Raw genomic sequence first — 10,214 nt, forward strand, 5'->3', positions numbered from 1 at the left:
ATGTGTCAGCTGCATTTTTCAGATGCATTCATCTCAACAAATATTGTTACATCATCCTAGAGTTTGCCTTTGTTTGTGGCTTGCGACTTAGACTTCAGCATGGATGCCCTTATTCTTCCATAGAGGCATCTGTTCCCTCAAAGTTTTTTTGTAATAGTGGCCTTTAATTCTCTTATGAACCATTATTTAATTTGATTGTCATCTTTGAGTGCTGGTTTTGATCTTTCTCACATTATGAACTCTGCACCTACACACATCTTATTGACTCCTTTAATTAACAACTTTGTTCATTTGGTATAGTTGAAAGTTGGTGGAAAGAAATATCTTCATTTTCTATACAAAAGATTGTGAAATAGAAAAAAACTTGAATCTAAAAAAAGAGCTTTTCACATTTTTGGAGAATAATTACACCCAAAAGTACATTGTTGATACTACTATTAATCACTTTAACATATTTCTCTCATCTCGGAGATTTTAATTATTTTATCACTCTTTCTATTAGTAGCACTATCTCTTCATATGTTCTTGCATCTTTGACTACCCTAGTTACCTTCGAAGAGATTAAATAGGTCATTTTTAAAGCTGCAAAAAATGTTATCTCATAGCTCAATAGAGTGTCATTTGAATACATTTTTTATTCTTAGGACATTATAGGTGATTAGTTATATCAAGTATTTCTTTTTACAAATAAAATTTTCATATGTGATGAAAATACAACCATTATTCTCATTCGTGAAAGCAAATCTGCATCTAATATAAATGGTTTTAGGTTGATATTCTTATGCAATTCATTCTATAAAATTATTTGATAAATTTTGGCTAAGAGAATCAAGTTGGTCATGCCATTGATTCCTCATTTTGGCTCAAAGTGGGTTCCTCAAAGGGATGTTTGCTACTTATAACATTATGTTGACTAATGAAACATTTCATTCCAAGAAATCTCTTTGCCCAAATTATATGCTAAACTAAATATTTAAAAACTATTTATGTAGGGAATAATTATTTTAAAGGGTTTCTATGAAAGGTTTTTTGAATCATTTCATATTTTAAATCAAAGCAAATATTTTTTTTATGTATTTTACTATGCATGCATTAATAGTTCCTTAAAAGCTTTCTTCCCTTCTAAGATAGAACTCAAATAAGCTTGTCTTTATCTCCATACCTCTTGTATATAGGCATAGACAGCCTCTTATAGCTCGCATTTATGATAATAAATAAATTAATCAACAAGCTATGTAGTTTTCATGTCTCACATATTCTTTATATTGATTTTTGGGGAAACTTTCACACAAAATCTAACTGAGTTTATGAGAATCCTAAACCTTTTCTATCAAGCCTCAAGATTGCAAATTAACTTATATAAATGCGACATCAATTTCTTTAGTAGAACTAGAGACCCTCAAAATCATTTCTAACCTCAAGGAGTTTAATCTCATTCAATCTAAGATTACTTACCTTGGATTGCCTATTTCTTCCTCTATAACTTTGGCTTCTTCTTATCAACCTCTTATCGATAAGTTCAAATCTTTTTTGCATTTTGGAAAGATTATTTTTTGTCTATGACTAGGAGACTTCAATTCCTGAAATTTATTCTCTTATGTGGCCTTGCTTATTGGTGCTAAGCTTTTATTATTCAAACAATGTTCGATGATCCAAATTTATTTATAATGTAATTAAGTTGGTGGTTCAGAAAAACATCTGATTTTTGGGAAAAAAACTTGTTGCGTTAAGTAATATAGTGATTTGGGAATTTATTTTACTTGTTATGTATCTTAATCAGGTTTTTGCTTCTATCTTATTTGGAGATTAAGTCATGCATGTAATATTGTGTTCTTATAGCTAAAAGATAAATGTGGTTTAATTTAGCAACTCTCATCTTCCATGTCTCCCTATTGAAAATTTATTTTAAAGGTGTCATTCTTTTTTAAACAACATGTGTCCTTCATTGTGAATTATTGATCCATTTTACTCAATTGGGACCCTTCCCTGATCATATCTTTAATATCATTTTGTTTCCATCTTTAGCCTTGCTCAACGACATCAGCTATCCTATTGAATGATGGCTACGCTACTACAATCGAGATCCTAAAATCATCAACAATTTCAGTCCTACTACCAACCAATAAGTTGAATTCATTGTATTTAATGGTTCCAAAGTCCCATCCTTCAAAGACGTAGACTATCCAAGGTTAGTTGGTAGGAATGTTTTTGGCATAAAAAGGTTGCCTCTTAGTCTTATGTATAATCTTGCCTTGTTATTTGAAACGGGCTTACAAAAGAAATATATTTTAGTTAGAAGAAACATTCACATCTCTAAAAATTACTTTTTCTTATAATGAATATGAAACAAATTGTTATATACTTTTTATAGCTCCTTTTCATCCAATATTTTTATTACTACTTTACTTAACCTATATATTCTTAAAACTTTGTAATATGTGGGGGGTGTAAACAATATTCTTAAGGTCTTGAGAAATTTCTTTTATCATTTATCATAATAACTATTTACAATATTTGGAGAGGAGAAATATGAAGTTTTTACATAGCTTATCCTTTATTTCTATGAAGTTGTAAGATGAATCTGATAACTCTTATTGAGTTAAAAGGTAAGTAAGAAACTATTAGGAAAGCATTTCCTTAATAAAATCATTTGTTCATTTGTTGATTTAGCAGCCTTGACCCAAAAATTGGATGACACTTTAGGAATTTGTGTAGATAATTGGTAGTAAAATAGATCACCATTAAGTCTAAATTTCTAAACCACATATTAGATAATATGTGTGATCACATAAATCTAAAAAATGAATACTATTTGTTTAGGATTATAACTACCAATAAATGTAATATAGAATTTGAAATCATAATTGACATTTATGATTAACTGGTCAAGCTAGCATTTTGGTCTATCTAACACACCATACAGAATCACACATGTTTTTTATGAATATAATTGTAATGAGTTTTGATGATAAATTATTGGTATCATGTTGTTATGACATTATCATCTCTAGTCCTAATGAAAGAATCCCTCTTGATCGAGTGAGACTAGTTTTGACTGAATAATAAAAGGAAGCTTCAACTTATATAAAATTTAGAAAATGCTTATTTATTAAGACCAAGGACATTCACTTCAATTTTATTTTATCTATGAGATGATTAGAAGTAGATCATACAAAAATCAAGGCAATTTCAAATTGGCCAAACCTTAGAATTTTTAGTTATGTAGATTCCATATCCTGGCTACCCACCTTCTATAGAAGTTTAATTAGAAAGTTAAAATTATTTTAATGATTTTGTATTACTTGTAAATTTCTCTTGTGCCAATTTTAGTCACTACATATTGGTTGTTATAAAAAGATGGATAATTTCATGGGAGATTTACATGCATACTACTCAATTCTTATGTATTTGATGGATAATTTCATGGGAGATTTACATGCATACTATTCAATTCTTATGTATTTCACAATTTAAAAATTAAGATAGTGACATATTTAATATGATGTGAAAATTTTTAATGAATATGAAATTAAAATGTAGATGTTAGATATGTAACTATACGTATAAAAGTTGGATGCATGTATCTATATGCTAATCATAATGAAAACTAATTATTATAATTTCGTACGTCTAATGATCCAACTGCCAATAAGTTCGGTACTAAATCATTGTCAAATAGGTGCGTAGCAAATTTGCATATGCTGCCATGCAAAGGCTATTTATTTTAATATAAAAATGGTATGACAAAGTTGGTGCTTTCATTATTGAGTCCCGAGATGATAAGCAGTAGCTTTCTTTCCATTATTTTAGTTTAATAATGTAGAGAGCATGTCCCTTACATGTTGTTATAACAATTTAATTCAAATTATTGGTATCATGTTGTTATGACATTAATATATATATATATATATATATATATATACACACACTCTCAAAAATTAACTTACATTTAAATTCTATAAATTTATTTTAGATAAAATAGGCTATTGATGGCAAATAGAATTTTCTTGTAGCTTTTTCGAGATAAATTGCCGACACAATAGCTATGAATTTTTCATCATAACATTGATCATTGGAATCAATGATTTGTGAGTAGGCCATAAATTTGATCATGTGTTGGACAATAATCTTAAATCATTTCTCCTCACCTATTCTTTGTAAGTTTGGACTCCTCTCTCCTCACTTTTTTTCATGTCCTTTCTCTCTAAGTCTCCCACCAGCTCTCTTTCTTTTATCTAGCCTCCCTTACTCTCAACTTCTTTTCTCTTACATGCCATTGTCTCCCCTCTCAAGTGTTGGAACCAGCATGGTTAACTTAAGTGTTGCCAACACTCTTTTTCTTCAAGTAAAAAAAATTAATTAAAATATATGCTATATATATATATATATATATATTATAATTTGTTTGCATTGATGTGATCCTCATGTAATAGGTGTGTTGTAATTTATTGTTTTTGAAATCCTAAGGACAAATGATTAAGTGCCATTCTTGGGTAGAGGGATTAAAAGGATATATTTATAAGGTGGTGTAAAATAAGGTTTTTGTTTGGAGGCTTTTTTTAGAGTTTGTTGTCATGTGTGGTTACTTAAATCATATTGTATTTTAAAGATATCTAAATGGTTATATCAATTTAATAGATGTTCGTGGTATCTCTAGATGGTGCATAATTTGGCTAACATCAACATATCACTATTTTAGAATAATAAATAACGTTACATTTTATTGCAATGTATGTGAGCTAAACATCCCAAAAATTTAAGTGATAATTTCAACTAGTGAATTATTTAGATGTAATATATATGAAAGTTTGGAGTAGTGCTAGTTTATATAGTCCTGTTTTTGCAGTCCATATAAGATTATCTATACATATTATTAATTACAAATCTTTTATTATTAACAAATAAAGCTTCATGGAGATCTAATTTTTTTTAAAAAAGGCTTATTCAAATTAATAAATTTTAAGTAATTATTTATCATCATGCTTATTTTATTTGTATTTCAGATGGAGTGATTGTAAGTCTATGAATTTATTTTAAATAGAATAAGTGTGAGTTCATAAGCTCATATTAATTAAGAAAGTGATTGTGACTGCATAAGCTTATTTTAGATGGAGTCACTATAAGTTATCTTAATTGGAAGAGGCGATTGTGACTCCATAGGCTTATTTTAGATGGAACAATTGTTGATTGATATGCTTATTTTAGATAGAGCGAGTGTAAATCTAAATCTTTGTTTTCACTAGATGGAGCAATCAAACTCCAAAACCTGATTATATAGAGAGTGAATATGATTCCATAGGCTTATTTTCAATGATAACTCCAATTGTTAATTTTTATTATATGGAAAAACCATTATTTTATACATTTATTATAATTAGATAGAGTAAATGTGGCATTGAGGAAACTTCTCTGTTAATTATTTGGTCCCTCACCAAGTTGGTAACAAACAAGCATATTTTTAACTTTCTCATCACCAACACCATATTCTATAATTCTCAATCATACTACTACTTTTGGTACTGCTCGTACCATTCTTATTTAACACAAGGTGTTGGTTCTTTGACCCCTACTACCTCCTAGCTAGCACAAACTAATCAAAATGATAGCAGTAAGACATTTACAACTAATGAGGGTCAAACATAAGTTTCTAAATTATTGTTAATTCTTTTCAATATAAGTTAAATAAATAATTTATATATACTTCATAAACTTAATCCTCCTAAGGCATTTACATATAGAATCACAAAATTAATAGAACTTGTATGAGAACTTTCATTATCATGGGAAAAAATATCTAATATTATGAGAAATACTTAGTTTAGAGAGTTAAAGGTTTATATTATTTTTTATTGAAATTAATTATAATCAATATCATTACAATTATTTTTATGTTTTGTGATCGTTAAATTTGGAGTTCAATTGACCTTTCAATTAATCAGTCAAAACCTACAAAAATGACTTAACGACTTGATTTGAGTTGGATTGGATTTATTTTAGTATCATTAGATTCGTCTCGTCAAACCGCTCAACTTGATTATAAGTTTGCTGAAATCAAAATTCTAGATGATTTTAACTTTAAAAATTTCTTATCTGAAAGATGTCTCGAAATACATGCCAAATAATAAAATTTATCGATGAGAAATCAATAATAAAATTCCACTCAAGGTAGTAGAATGAACGTACCAAACATAAACTCACGAGACAGAAAGCAAAAGTACATTGTAGTTCAGGAGAAATTATTGCGTGCGGACACCGCATGCATCTCTGCATGCGGTGTCTGATCCTGACCGTAGATCAAGGTGATCCACGGTCATGATTATTTCAGTTTTTTTTTAAAAAAAATTAGGTGGGGCCCACCGAAATATATTGGGACCGTAGATCAAGTGATTTACGGTCCGGATCGGACACCACAGGTACACTCAAACGTGCAGTGTCCGATCCATATGAAATAATTTATCGTAGTTCAGAGGAGGTATTGCTACTATAATCATTACAAAAAAAGTAAGCATTCCCAGTTTAGCCTCAGAGTCCCCATAAAAAAAAAATCAAAGAGTAGAATATAAAAAGTCTTAACAAGGAACGTCTTTAGAAGCTGGGGAACCGAAACTGCCCAAATTACAAGAGATGCAGTGAAGAAATGTGGCACGGAATAGCTTTCCGGCAAGAATTACGATATGCGGACTTCGTACATTGCCTCCGTCGATCGCATGGGAGTAAAACGTCATGCGCTTACGCAATATATTTGTTCACACGATCAAAATGTAGAGTGCGATTGCCTTTTTAAATAAAATAATGAGGTTTTTTTGCTTATCTATCATTTAAAATATTAATATTACGTACTAATTATCTAAACATAAAAAATTTACTTTTTAGCTGCTCTGAAGATAACTATTACAACTCTAATAAATTCTCGTAATCTGTCACGAATCTTCGAGGCATAATATGATTCTCGAGATAATCTTTTGAACAAAAAATTTTCAAGCATCGATAAAAGGTCATACCGAGCTTTGATTTCTGCAAACTTACATTCAAACTGACCGGCTCAACGAGAATGACTCAATAATATCAAAATTAGTTCAATGTTAATCAAATGAAGCTGGAATCAAGTCTTTAAACCACATTTGAAAGTTTTTTCAGATACAATTGAAATATCAAACAAATGTCGAATCTAACAATTCTATTGTCGATTCGAGAGTTTAGATAATATGAATTCAAAAAGCCCAAGAACGCTCATTGCCGAGATCGTTAAGACACTTAAATGTCTATCAATTACTGTCTGATCAAAGAAAGCTCTTCGGACTGTCTGATTAAAGTGGTTTATAATCTAACATTAATTGCACCCAGAACACTATAAAGAAGAATGCTTAAAGCTTTGAGAAGGTGCTAAATTCCAGCAATGCTCCTGTCAACCGTGTCGACCACCACCTGTCGACTGCGAACACCGCCGTCTGTCATTGACCACAACTTATCGGTTGCTGCCGATTACCATCGGCCACCGTCCACTTCTTACAACAAGTTCATCCGTGCACCGATGTTGTAACTCTAAGGAGTGCTCATCCTTTTTCCCACCGATGGGATGAGGGATTGTACTTATAATCACCAGTTTATAGTGGCTATATTCAGTTGGGTTAGACCCCGTTTTTTTTTTTTCTTTTTTGAGTTTTCCATGTAAAAACTTTTAGTGTCTTTCCTGGTTATGTCTTTTATTTGAGTGTGTGTTGAATTCTCGTGCAACACTAAGACAATAATTTGTTAGTCTATCGCCGCAAATTTTCTAGCACACATCAATCCCCGTTCTTTAAAACAACAATTATTCGCTATCTCATTGAATTCCATCTCCTACCTGCTCGTAGTTCTTAGTAAAGTCGTCCCTCCATCTCCCGTCTCACATTCAAGAGTTTTTGAATGATTCTGCTACGTTTGTGGTGAGATGTCAGTAGTGAATTCTGTCAAAGGAAACAATCGCCTACAACCTTACAGTGATAGTCTCATCCTGCAAGCGGCTTCTTAAAATATTTCTTTAATTTTGAGAAATTTAGCTTCAAAATCGATCATCGGAGTGTTGTGAGATCTATAGATATATCAGTTGTTGTGGTATATATTTAAATCAAATAGGAGAAAGTTCAACGAAGCGAAAAATAAAACGAGAAAAATTCACACAAAAAAACACTAACACCACAGCGGAACACACAAATTTACGTGGTTTGGCAAATTGCCTACGTTCACGGAGTTGCATAGAATTTTACTACTTAAGGAATTTATACCAGTCGATCCCTTCGACAATTAAGAGGAATCTCTCACTCTCACTTCGTTGCTCTTTCTCTTCCTCTCTCTATGTTATTCTCTCTCTACACCGAGATACACCGAAGAAACTCTACACCTAGATACACCGAAGAAGATAAACTTACAAGAGAAATAAACTAAATTCTCTTTAGCCACAAGCCACCATGAAGAACCCAAGGGAGACAATCTTTTTCTTCTTTCTTCACCGCAAGGAACTACTTCTTGCACTTCTCTTCCTTCTATCCCAAGGAAGCCCAAAGAAGAACCCAAGGGAGACAATCTTTTTCTTTTTCTTTCTTCTTCCTTCACCGCAAGGAACTACTTCTTGCACTTCTCTTCCTTCTATCCCAAGGAAGCCCAAAGAACTCTTCCTCTATCCCGAGGAAGCCCAAAGAAGAACTCAAAATCAAGACTTGTTCTAAAATCGAAGGAGAGTTGTTGCAATGCATTTTATCGCGAACAGGAATGGAGGTTGGCGACGTTTCGTGAATATCACAAACTCTCACGACAGTGGAGCGCGAAGAGGTGAGCGGGACAAAACAAAGCTTTGCTTTGCGGCAGACGTTGACGCCGATTTGCGAAAAGGGAGGAACGAGAGCGGGATTCGTGAAACATCGCAATTAGGAGGCGGGAGCGGGAATCCGAATCAGTCTCCATTACTAACAATCTCCCACTTGGAGACCGATACATAGGCAACAACATCTTGAATTGAATCCTCCACTGGCGGTGTCGCTCTTTTCTTCAAACATGAGTCCTCCATCATGAATCCTCCAACTTGAATCCTCTACCATGAATCCCTCACCTCTACAACTCAAAACCATGTCTCACTTCAGAAGACTAGCTGAAGTTGTGCACAACTTCAGTTTCTCAAGAGTAATACCCTCAATCAACATATGAGAAGGGTCCAAATAGCCTTGCTCCTCCAAGCTATTTCCTGAATTACTCTTGTCTCTGCTTACAACTCCTACTGCATGGGCAATATCCTGCCTCTACTGAAAGACTGAAAGCCTTTTGCCTTTTTCAACAAATCTAGCCTTGTATCTCTTATTGACATCATGCTCAGTCTTCACCTGGTACACCCACTTGTTGTGTAATGCCTTCTTCCCTGGTAGAAGTTCTGTCAGCTCCCACTTGCACGAACTTTCATCTTGCAAGATTTCTTCATAGCTCTTTGGTTCTCCATCACCTGTCTGTAAAACAATAGGAATGGGTACCCTGGACCCACTCTCCTCTTCACTTCCATCATCAACAAAACTATGAACTTCCAACAATAGTGCATCATGTACTTCTTCAGATACCACATTTGCGCTATCATTCTTCATATTCTTGGGATTCATGCAGTTCCTCCTTTTGTGGTCAACCTTGCCACAATTCCAACAGATTGCGTGCTGACTAGACTTTAATTTTGATCTCCCTTTATTTGAGTTCCTGTCTTGTCATCTTCCTCTGAAATCAACATTCAGTGCCGAACTCATAACTGAGATCTCACTAGAATCTTTTCTGTGAACATTCTCAACCAAAATCAAACCACGAGTATCATCACATTTCAGTTTAAATTTACCTGAGAACTGCTAACTGTCATCATCATGGCTTCTCAACTATTTGACAACGATGCCAACAATATCAACGCACGTATCTCATCATCAAAATCAATTTCAACAAACGACAATTGATTTGTGATAGTATTGAAATCATTCAGGTATTGAGCAACAGAAAAACCTTTCGCTATCTTCAAGTTGAATTTAACTTATTTATCAATCACACTTTGTTATTTGCCGATGAATTTTCATAAATACCTAATAAGGCTCCCATGAGATATGTAGTCATCCTCTTCTTGACGACGTTCTGTGTAATGGACCTCGATATCATCAATCGAATAACCCCCAGAACTTGTCGATCCAACAATTTCAATTCAACCTCATTCATTCTTT

This window comes from Phalaenopsis equestris, unplaced genomic scaffold, assembly GCF_001263595.1.
Source record: "Phalaenopsis equestris unplaced genomic scaffold, ASM126359v1 Scaffold000058, whole genome shotgun sequence".
NCBI lineage: Eukaryota > Viridiplantae > Streptophyta > Magnoliopsida > Asparagales > Orchidaceae > Phalaenopsis > Phalaenopsis equestris.